Source organism: Ochotona princeps, chromosome 1 (assembly GCF_030435755.1).
Source record: "Ochotona princeps isolate mOchPri1 chromosome 1, mOchPri1.hap1, whole genome shotgun sequence".
Lineage (NCBI taxonomy): Eukaryota > Metazoa > Chordata > Mammalia > Lagomorpha > Ochotonidae > Ochotona > Ochotona princeps.
Window position 1 is genome coordinate 89,856,639 of NC_080832.1, and position 12,154 is coordinate 89,868,792.

Sequence of the window (12,154 nt, forward strand, 5' to 3'; positions counted from 1 at the left end):
TGGATGCTTTGGCTTCATCCAGGTTCCTCCTGTCAGTTGCAGAGAGACAGTACCCCAAACAATTAAGCAATCCTTTACAGATGTTTCCAAGCTGCTAGCATTCCTGCTGGGTTAGTACTGGAGTAGTGAGAATCCATCTCCAAGCACATATATGATGCTGGTGTCACAAACTGTGGATTTATGTAGTACATTACAGTACCAACATACACACACATGGTCACACACACACACACACCCCTCCACCTCCCCACACCCCCTCTCTCCCACCCCCCAAGATGCTGTAGGTAAACACTACTGCTGCAGGTTCAGCTGGTCAACATTGTACCAGATTGGATTGTGCTGTTTATTTTAGGCTTTAATTCATGTTTTCAGAATTGTTGCTGTGCTTCTAGGGAATATAATATACCGAAGCCAGGAAAAGAGATGAGTGATGTCAGTGTCAGTAACAGTTGACTTCTTCTATCAGGAATAACTCACAAAAATACTGAACACAACTTTGGTTTAAATCTCACTGACCAGGACTGTTTCACATGGCTATGTTAGCTGCCCTGAAAAGAGAGTGCAGTGCAAGGGAGCAAGAAATACTGGAAATGCTTTAATTAAGAACCTGTTACAGTTTGATTTTACACTGAGGGCGATCTATGACTATACACTCAAAGAAAGGTCATTTCCCTCAAGAGAGTCATGCGTATTTGTTTCCTCTACATGTTCTTTTGACAACCAAATTGACCTTCTATTTCATGTATGAACGCAGGAAGCTTTTTTCTGATTTTCACAAACAAATAGAATTTATGTAGTAAGCCTCCTCTGAAAATACTTCTTCAACACCCCTAAGGCTCTACAGATTTTTTTAAAAGATTTATTTATTTTTATTACAAAGTCAGATATACAGAGAGGAGGAGAGACACAGGAAGATCTTCCGTCCAATGATTCACTCCCCAAGTGACCACAATGGCTGGTGCTGTGCCAATCCAAAACCGGGAACCAGGAATCTCCTCCAGGTCTCCCACGCGGGTGCAGGGTCCCAATGCATTGGGCTGTCCTCGGCTGCTTTCCCAGGCCACAAGCAGGGAGCTGGATGGGAAGCAGGGTCACCAGGATTAGAACTGGCGCCCATATGGGATCCCAGAGCGTTCAAGGTGAGGACTTTAGCTGCTAGGGCCCAGCTCTACAGATTTTTAAATTGTTCTTAAAGTTATTCATTTCTCTTCTATTTTTCCAGGGAATCCTAAAATTTTATTTGAAGTATTTTAAATTTTTAGCGCACAGAGATCTTCAAACTTTTGCATGTTTCCTGAAGGTCATATATTCAGAAACAACAGTGTCATTTTAATATATAATATAATTTATATATATGTATAGTTTCATCAGATACAAATTCTGGTCTAGTTTTATTTCTACTCTTATTATATTCTACCATAGAATCAAAATTTGAGTGAAATGGTGTTAGTGATATAGAAACATTAGGAAGGAGCATGACATACAGAACTAGTCTATCTTTCTCTCCACAACCTTTCCAGCAATTGCTATTTTTTTGTACTTTAGATATTAGCCACTCTGACTGGAGTGAGCTATTCCCTCCTTGCTGGCTTAGTTTTCTCCTATGATTAGCAACCCTGAGCATTTTTCATGTGTCTGTTAGCCACCTTCATTTCTTCCTCTAAAGATTTTCAATTCATCTGCTCTGTTCATTTCTTAAATTAATTTATCTTGTTGATCTGTTTCATGAGCACCTTTCACATTCCAGATATCAATTCATCATTAAAGTCATACTTTAGAAATGTTTTTCAAATTTTGTCATGTAATATTTTTTGAAGTAGATACAATTATATAGTACTAAAATGGAAAAGCATTTTATGCATTTGTACTTAAAAGCTGCAAATAAAATTGCATGTAGTAATGTTTATAGTACTATTAATAATAATGTCTATATATCTAATGAAAAGTATAAATATAAACATAAAATGCATAAGTACTTACCTAAGAAATAATATCTGATGATAATACAAGATGGAGAAAATAGATGCTCAAGTACACAATCAAAAATGAATTATTGTTTCATCTGACAATTGCATATTTCTAACCAAATATGTTTCATAAACACATGCATATATAAGACTGTAAGTAGTTACAGTCCTTTCTATATTTAATGTGGACTCATCCATTAAGAATATTTTTATAAAGCTAAAAAAATATGCAAGAGATTTTTAAGAAATCTTACAATTAAATGTTTAGGGAGACATTTTGGCAAACCTTGTATGGATAATTCATCCAATGTATATTTTTTCCTTTTTTGATAAACATATCATTATCATGTTGTTTCTTCTGTCAGAAATATCCTACTTCCACTACATCACCAGTACTGGTGTTCATATCCTACATGAAAGGTTACCTACTGTAGAATGCTTTCTTAGAATCCTTAAATTCTGATTTTTTTCTTCCATTTATTTTCTTCACTGTATGTAGCATAGTTTTATAAAATTGTTTTAATTATAAACAAGTGAGGGGATACCCAATCTCTGTCTTGGTACTGCTCAACCTCATAATTTTACATTTTCGATATGTGATACTTAAATATTAAGGCTTATTCTTTTTGTTTCACTGGTTACTCTAAATCTGTGGTCACAAAAATGAAGCAGCTTAACTTACGTGGTATTTTATTTTATCTATCTTTCTGTCAATGTTAATCACTTTTCTTTATCAAGAGTAGCACTACTGCTTGCGTGGCATTTTGTATTTCCTACTATTATAGGCAAAAAGGCAACTAAATTACACCAAAGCACTTTTCTTTATGTGACAAGATTCAAAACTGACAACTCGAATGTACAAAAAGATGGTGTTTTTCTAATAATGAGCTCAATATATGTATGATTCCAATTTCATCTGTTAGGAAGAAATGTCGATCTGCGTTTTTAAGATCAAACGCAGTTACTCAATATTTAATTAAAGTGCACTATATTGTTGACATCAGTGGCCCTTTACCTTTTTCTATGTTCAATTTTGATACAATGTGGGGACACATTATCTCCAATATTTGCGTGCCAAAAAGAGGAATTAAGTTCCTTAATACCTATGATCGCTTCTAAGGGCTTCACTTAGTAGATCCAAGAAGTCTCTTATGTAAAATCAAATATCTTGTCGTACAATCACTTCATGTTTATGGCATTGTTACATTTATTTTTCATTAAAGGCTGTCTTTTTAACTTTTAAGGTTTCATTTACCTACTTCCTTATGAGAGAGAGAGATGTAACATTTACTCCCTAAGTGACCACAGCAGTAAGGTTCAGCATAAGGTGAAGCAGGACTCCAAGGACTGCCTCATGATCTTCACGTGGGTGTCAGGGTCCCTAGTGCTTGAGCCACCATCCATTTCTTCCCCAGGCACATTAGCAGAAAACTGGATTAGAGCTAGAGTAGCCAAGTCTCACACTAATGCTCAGATATGGAGTGACATATCACAAGTTGTAGTTTAATCTACTGAGTCACAGTGACATGTCCAAAGGTTGATTCTTGGGTGTTAAAATTGTACTTTGAAGAATGGTGTTCGTATCCACTTCTGGCTTTAATTCAGTTATTTTCTGTGGTCAATTTTTAAAATGCTTCTTAAAGCAATATATATTTAATTCCTTTTTAAAAGTTATATGGCAAGAGAAACAGGTGCAAAGACTCAATACAATTTACAGTTCACTACTAAACCTGTACTTTTCGTATATGTCCATAATCTAAATGCTAATTATATAAGTCAGGAACCTGACACAGTGTATCCTATTAGGGAAAATTCATGAACAAGTTCCAAATAAATGCATCACATATTCTGTGATCGTCATAAAGAATATTATATATATATATATGTAACCAGAAATGTATTTGTCCAGATCAGATTAGTTTCTCTAAGAAAAAAATAGTAGCATATTGAGATGCAAAGGATAGAATATGAAGTTGAATTTTGTTATAATTAATATCCATGTCAATTTTCAGGACAATAAATCTGTTCCACACAGTTCAGGATTTAGGCTGGTGCCCCTGCTTTACCTGCATGGCTTTAGCTCAGCAATATCAGCATTCCAACCTACAGACACAGATGACAAATTTCCAACTTCAGTGAATAGAACTTACTGTGAAAACAACCAAGAGATTTCACAAATTAGTGCCAGTCCTTTCCTGTTGACTCAGTGTGATTACTTGGCACCTAACCTACATTGAAGGCTGTGGTTTCCCACATGCCTGGGAGAAAGAATCTAAGGTAGAGGGAAAATATGGATAATATGATTAGAATATTTGATTTGGAAGATTTTAAATATTTTGGATGTATAATCCAGAAGTCTGAATAATTAACAATCAAGCCACAGATCTGCAATATGTGATAATACAAAAATCTGAAGCAAGAACATCACGGCTTAGGAAATAACAGTGAAAATTGCACAGTGAATCATAAAGAAGAAGCCGAATAGGCTACAGGTTAGGAAAGAGTAAGATGGACTGGATGAAAATGTCAAGCTATACAGAATCAGAAATAAACACAGAGGGGATGTGGAAAAGGAACAAGACTTGATCCCTGTGGCATTGCAGTGTTCAAGGCATCAGGGGAAGAGGAAAAACTGACAGTAGGAAAAGAGAAGAGTGCAGGGTGAAAACGAACAGATAGAGGTCTGAAAACCAACTAAGTAATTTCAAGCAGATGGAATGATCCATAGAATCAAAAGAAATTAGGTCAAGTCAAATAAGTGTAAGTACTAATTCTCGGGGTTAGCAATGCAGATGTTATTGGTAATACTCTAAGGAATGGAAGTTGGTGAGGGCGGGACAGTTGAAGGTGAGTTCAAGAGATAATAGGAAATAAAATTGATGAGAATATTCAGGGTACTTTGAAGGAAGAGTATTATTTAAGAAAGAAAAAATACTTTTGAGAACTTTTTCATATGAATGCTTAAGAAATGACTGACTCCTGTGAAAGAAGAAGATAGAATGCAGTTTCAATGAGAGGAGAGACACATTAGCACCTTTATAGTATAGTGTATGTGATATGTTATGTAAATTAGACTAGGATTGCCAATTAGAGATGGCGAGGAATGCTTAAATCTGACACATCATACATGAAGAGTAAGAAAAATGGATGGATATTCCTGAAATATAAAACATACAGCTGATGAATAAACTAATTCCAATTTCTACTCATCATGCTTATACTCAAATGATCTTCACTTGTGAACTACTCCTCATTGATTCTTTATGCAGAGAAACATTTTGTTTTCACCTGCTCTGAGCCTCAGGCTGTGTGGTATGGTGTTCTCATAAGCATTCATTGAGCATTGTGACTGTAATTAATGAAAGCAAAGGCCAATTTAGGACTGATGATTCCTTGTTACCTTCTATTTCTAATTCTGCTTTGTGTGCCCTGTTTTCTAATGAAAATTAGAATTTTGACCAATCAGAATCACGTGTGGTGTTTGGTTAGCTTTATTTTAGCATTCTCACATGAAAGAAACAATTGCTCTTAATTTCAAAATGATTCAATGCAAAGGTAAGCATTTTGTGCAGAAAAGTTAAGACACCATTTGGGACACAAATATTCACTATGAGTGTGTCAGAGTCTTCATGCCTCTTTCAACTCCAGCTTCTTGCTACTGTACATTCTATAAGGTAGCCGGTCTCAAGTGCTCACTCAAATAAAAAGAAGATGAAATAGGAGGATTCATTTGGGGTTGTTATTTGACAGAGGACATTAGATGCCGCATTCCCTCTCCTAGTGCTAGGAACCTGTTCTAGTTGAGCACTGCTTCTGAATTACAGCTTCCTTCTAATGGACATTCTGAGAAGTACTTGTGCCCCACTGCCTGTATTGGAGACCAAGATTTGAGTTCTCAGCCTTTTACCCCTTCTTGGCTTTTTGGCTGAGATCAAGTGAATTCATGACTTTTGGCTTCAACCTCACCCATTCTTATCTGTTTCTGGCATTTATTTGGGAAATTCAGCTTTAGATGGAAGATTCTTTTTTTTTTAATCTCCCGCTCCCACTCTACCTTCTCACCTTCTCCCTTTCCTTTCCTGTTCTTGCTTCTTCCTTTTTCATCTTCTCCCTCCATCTTGTACCCTATCTCTTCACCTATAATATCTATAATTATTAATTAATGTCAGGGTTTTGAAAATACGTAATACAAGGCTATAAAATCCAGTTTACAATCTTTTATGAAAAAGGAGTGTTAACACCTAGATTGTTGAACTCATGAGAATTCATGTAAGCTAGCTATGCTGCAAATGTGCTAACTGTGGTATTTCTATAGAGGTATCTAGTTCTAAAGTAATTCAGCCATCAGTTCAGGACAACTATACCAGAGACTAGAAATGTATTACTACTACCCAGAAGAATGGAAGAACTAAACTGCATAATACTACTAGAACCTTATAACATAAAATTCATCCATATGTTCACTTTTCTCTAATACATTTATGTATGAGTGTTGAAAACTCTGTGTATGTGTGTGTGTGTGTGTGTGATATTACTCGCCATAGGGAAATATGTAGGAAGATGATTATAGAATACTAGGGTAAAGTAATAAGTTAAGAAAGAAAACATAACAGTAAAAGCCATAAAAATTGGTTTTACTTAGAATTGAGATTTATACTGGTATGCCTACAAACAAATACATATGATTTTGTAATTTATAAAGGGGTAGAATGAGAATGAGCTCAAAACAGTAATATCATATTTAACTTTGTAGGTAGAAGAAAGATATTTTCCTAGTAAAATAATTCTTTGTTTTATGTAATTGCACTATTAGAAGAGGTTAAAGCAAGAAACTAGCTTTGGTTTGCCTTGGGCAAATTAGAATATTTAAGTATATATGCAACCCCATCAAAACAAAAAATAACACTATGCTATCAATTGCATAGGAAAAAAAAATATAAGCATTTTATTCTTAGCTGAGAGACTAACAGTCAAAATATTAGAAAAGCATGACATAATACACATTTTACAAGGACTAACTTGGTTTTTAAGATATTTACAATTAATAGATTCCTCAAATGCTTTTATTTTAATACCTGTTTATATGAAGGTTAACACTGATCATACTTCCAAGTGAGTTTCTAACTAACATACACAGTAGTAACTGTGAAAATCAGATTTGCCCACATACTACAAGAGGAGGCAGGAGATGACAATCCATGGTAAAGATAGAGTTCAGCCAACTCACAAACAAGTGGTTTCTTTCAGGACTTTTTAGTTACAAAGCAAGGAGTTAGGCAAGTCTTTATCCCATGTGGCCTTGTGGATGCTCCACTTCTAATCCAGCTTCCCACTAATGACCCGAGAAAACAGCAGGTTGCCAGAGTGCATGAAACCTTGAGTTCCCATGTGAGACCCAGAAGAAGTTCCAAACTCCCAGCTTCAGCCTGCGCCTTAAACAAGCAGATGGAAGACATTCTCTTGCTGTCTCTCTTAATCTCCTCCTCACCCTATCTCTCTCTACATACATCTGTCTTTCATATAAAAGGAAATATTAAAAAATAGAAGAAAGAGAGCATTTAGCTCCCACTTTTAATTGTTTAAAAAGATTTATTATGTTTATTACAAAGCCAGACATACAGAGAGTAGGCGAGACAGAGAGGAAGATCTTCCGTCCGATGACTCACTACCCAAGTGACCACAACTACCGGTGCTACGCTGATCCGGAGCTGGGAACCTGGAACCTCTTCCAGGTCTCCCATGCAGGTGCAGGGACCTAAGGCTTTGGGCTGCCCTCAACTGCTTTCCCAGGCCACAAGCAGGGAGCTGGATGGGAAGTGGAGCTGCTGGGATTGCAACTGGCGCCCATATGGGAACCTGGTGCGTTCCAGGCAAGGACTTTAGCTGCTAGGCCACGGCGCCAGGCCCCCACTTTTAATTTTTTCAGTATTATTTCTACTTTCCTGTTATCATCAAAAAAATATTTTCCTTTCTCTAAAATAGTATGTATAAAATTACGACTGTTGTTTTCTTCCATGAATTGTTTTAATAATCTTCAAATTCCTTTGTTGTCCTACCTCTTATTTTTTTCTCATGTGGCTCTTTATATAAAGGAATATTTTTCATATAATACGATCTTTGGATTAGAAATATACGAGGGGACTTGGCGGTGTGGCCTGGTGGCTAAGTTCCTTGCCTTGATCCCATATGGCCGCTGGTTCTAATCCCGGCAGCTCCACTTCCTCTCTGTCTCTCCTCCTCTCAGTATATCTGACTTTGTAATAAAAAATAAAATAAATCTTAAAAAAAAAAAAGAAATATACGAGGAAGACCTCAATGAGTACATACAAGTTAAATAATTTTTAACATTTTAAATAGTTTCCATGTTGACTTTCAGATGTAAACATTATAAACACATTCACACATTCACACATTTTGTTATGGGAATTAAAATTTTTAAATTCATATTTGACAGCTTGATTAAATATTCACAAGTGATTTCCGCAATACATCTAGATGTGAAACAAAATGTAAATTTTTTACCTTATTTTTACTCATTAACCAAAATCTTTCTTTCTAAAATGAAACTAATACCAAGTTAACCTCTGTGATTTTATCAATTGTGTGTATTTATATAATCTATAATAATCTTGAAGCAGCTAATTTTTTATACACTACAAAACAAAAGGCTAAGGGAATTGGATGCCCTCGGAGGCCGAGTACTCTGAGGTCACCCACCCCCAACCGGAGCTTCCGCTGGGGATGGAAGAAGTCCAAACACTACCGCGCAGAAACCAGCATCATCGGAAAGACAACCTGAAGCCCTGAGTGGTCCGCAGAAACAGAAGAACAATAAATGTCCTTCGGGACCAGGGAAGAGAGCTTTCTCTGGTCCGAGAGCCTGGCTCCACCTCTGGACCCCCACTCTCCCTCGCAATGACCATCGGGATTGCTTCGAAAACCCCTCACAGCAAACAAACAATCATACAAACTAAAAAAAAAACTAAAATAAATAGACAAACAACAAAAAGTAGAGCTTGGAATCTGACAGGAAAGAGCTGGCATGGATTGGCTCATGCCTCGCTGGGTGGGACACAAAGATTAGTTACTCCTCACCATGGTGCTGAGGATTTCCCTGCACACATCCCTCCCCCCCAAAAATGTTCTGCACCTTAAATGTCGACAAATATCTTGTTAGAGTTACAAGCGAGTCTAGATTATCCTAAAATCTGCCAAGATCAGCAAAATTATACTTCAACACAACAAATGGCTAAATACTAAAATGAAATAGACACGAGACAGCTGAATGGTACTTTATAGCCATTTTAAGGTATATAGCAGCCGGTCCTGAATATAAACTAAAATTGAAATGTCAATGAGCTAATCATAGGTTGTGGTTAGGACTTGCTTTTTTTTTTTTTTTTTTAACATACTGGTTACTCAAAACCATGTCAATTCCATAATGTTGCAAATTGCTGTTGATGTTATATTGGGACTCTTAATTGACTGTGATGATATTCTACCAGCTCTAACTTCAGACCAGAAATGGTCTCCCCAAGAAACTGTTCAACCCATCTGGACAATAAGTAGCTGGACTCTATGCTTGGTATATGTTTGCAAGGAAAGAATCTTGATTGAATTTGAACTGTAATACTGCATCAAGGTGGAGGAATCCACTGGGGGGGGGGTATTCCCAGAGCCTATGAAACTGTCACATAATGCAAAATAATTAATTAAAACAAAGGCTAAAATAATGGCTTGAGATGAGGTATTGTAAAAAAAAACACTCCAGTTATTGTATGTTTATAGGTCATTATCTACATACACTTAATTTGGTATATTGTTAATAATTATGTCACAAAAGTTTGACTGATATTTCAGAATAATTGACTCAGAAACATTCTGTAAGTATATGACAAAACCGTGTTTCATTTATACATTTATAAACATTATCATGCAAACTACTATTAATCATAATGATTCTCAAGACTGATGAGTAGCAAAAGTTGTCATTGTAAAACAATTCAATTGTATTAGGCATTCATATCTAGACCTTGCAAGTTTTATTCTTAGTCATTTAATTTTCTTCCATCCTAGAACTTATCTATAAGTTACTTATCCATGAGAACTTACCCAAAAGGGCTCAATAACTTCCAAAGTTCAGGGTTCTCTACTGAATGCAATAGGAAATAGACACATTTGTTCCATATTTCAGAAGGAAAGCATGTCAATATTGAAAAATTCAGAATGAAAGCATGCTAATAATACCCATCACAAAGAAATACCAACTTTGGGAACAATTTGGTATATAAAAGAGGCTTCAAATGAAATTTGCACAGCTGGCTTTTAGAGGATTGAGGTCAGCTCTGTGGTGAGGATGGAGAACATGTGGAGGGCAGTGGGGATAGATATGTTTCTAGACAGTTCTTCATGCATCAAATGTAGGAAATCCTTGCTGTGCCCTCTGTGACCCAGCTTCCTGGTGAGCCTATGATGTCGCTGAGTGATCTAGGTAATGACAATTCTTTGTATCAAGCGCTTGCTGAAGACTGCTCCCTCTCAAGGGTTTTTTCCTTAAATCATGGGAGCCAACTCAAAATAATTCTTAGACTCTACAGATCAATATCTCTAAGTCACACTTCAGAGCACGGAAGATCACTACCTGATAACTACCTGACTTGTGTAAAAGTAATCATGATTACGTTACTATTTGTGTATACTATTTACCTCTCACCCTACTGTGTAATCATGTCCCCAATGCCTAGAACAGTAACCAGAACAAATACCAATCTGCTGACTTTTCATCATCCTCTAATTGCCTTCCATATTCCATATCCTTGTTTCTTAAGATCATCTAAGAACTACTTACTGTACAAAAGTCTTTAACTCAGATTCTGATTGCATCAAAATCTAAACTAAGACAATGAGTATGTGATATGAGAGCAGAAATACAGATATCCATTCAAGGACTGGGTGTGAAGTATGTTTCCTACTTTGGAATGTATGTAAATCCAATTTGAGGAATAGATAAATGACTGACTAGAAAGAAAAAAAAAACATTGCTTGATATGCTTATAAAATGTGGGGTTACTTCCATTATGGAAACAAGAAGCCTCTACTCAAACAGCCATATAAAATAGTTTGTCACCTCTAAGAAGGAAAATATTCAGCTGTCTCATGCCTATTTTAATTTTAGTCTTTAGCAGTTTATAGCATTGAAGCATGATTTCGCTGAACGTGGCTGTTTTTCAGGTGGTCTAACTCTATAATTATAACAGGATATATGCTGAATAGCAATCTAAGTCATTTTAAGGTGTATAGAACATGGTTGAATGTAAACCAAAATTGAAATGTCTATGAAGAAGTCACAGGTTGTGGTAGAAAACCTGCATTTTCCTATTAACATATTGGTTAATCAATACCATGTCAATTAATGCCATAATGTTGTAAATGGTTGGAAATATTATGTTGGGGCTCTTAATTGATTGGGGTGATACTCTGCCGGCTCTGCCTTCAGACCAGAGATGGTCTCACCAAGAAACCATTGAACTTACCAGGACAATAAGATGCTGGACTTTATGCTTGGTAAATACCTCCAATGAAAGAATGTCAACTGAATTTGAACTATGGAAATGCAACAAGGTAAAGCAATCCACCGTGGAGGGAGGGATTGGAGAGGGGCAGGGGAAATCCCAGTGCATAAAAAAATGTATCACATAATGCAATGTAATTAATTTTTTAAAAAAGGAATTGCAATAAAAATATATGTTTAAAAAAATAAAAAAAGAAGGAAAATATTCACAGCATGCAGGCTGAATTGGCTAATTCTCTGCCTACAAGTGCTTGCATCCCAGATGGACACCAATTTGTGTCCTGACTGGTCCACTCTTCATCTGGTTTCCTGCTTATGGCCTGGAAAAGCAGCATAGGTTGGCTAAAAGCTTTGGGACCCTTCATCGCTGTGGGCCACCTGGATGGGGTCCCTGTCTCCCACCTTCAGATAAGCTCAACTTCAGCCATTGGGGCCATCTGGGGAGTTAACCAAGAGATAAATCTTTCTTTCTCCTATGTCTCCTTCTCCCTGTAAATCTGCCTTTCCAATAATAATTTTAAAAATCTTTTTTTATTAAATTTATTCATTAATTACATTGTGTTGTAATTACATAGAATCTGGGATTCCCCCCACCCTCCCCCCATGGTGGGTTCCT

At 36.3% G+C, this 12,154-nt stretch overlaps 1 protein-coding gene across 1 annotated transcript in view; it reads left to right on the top strand.

Moving 5' to 3' along the window:
• LOC131481299 (protein eyes shut homolog) overlaps nucleotides 1–12,154 on the top strand; it is a 1,058,324-nt gene that overhangs the window by 103,126 nt on the left and 943,044 nt on the right. The gene's annotated exons all lie outside the window — the stretch shown is intronic.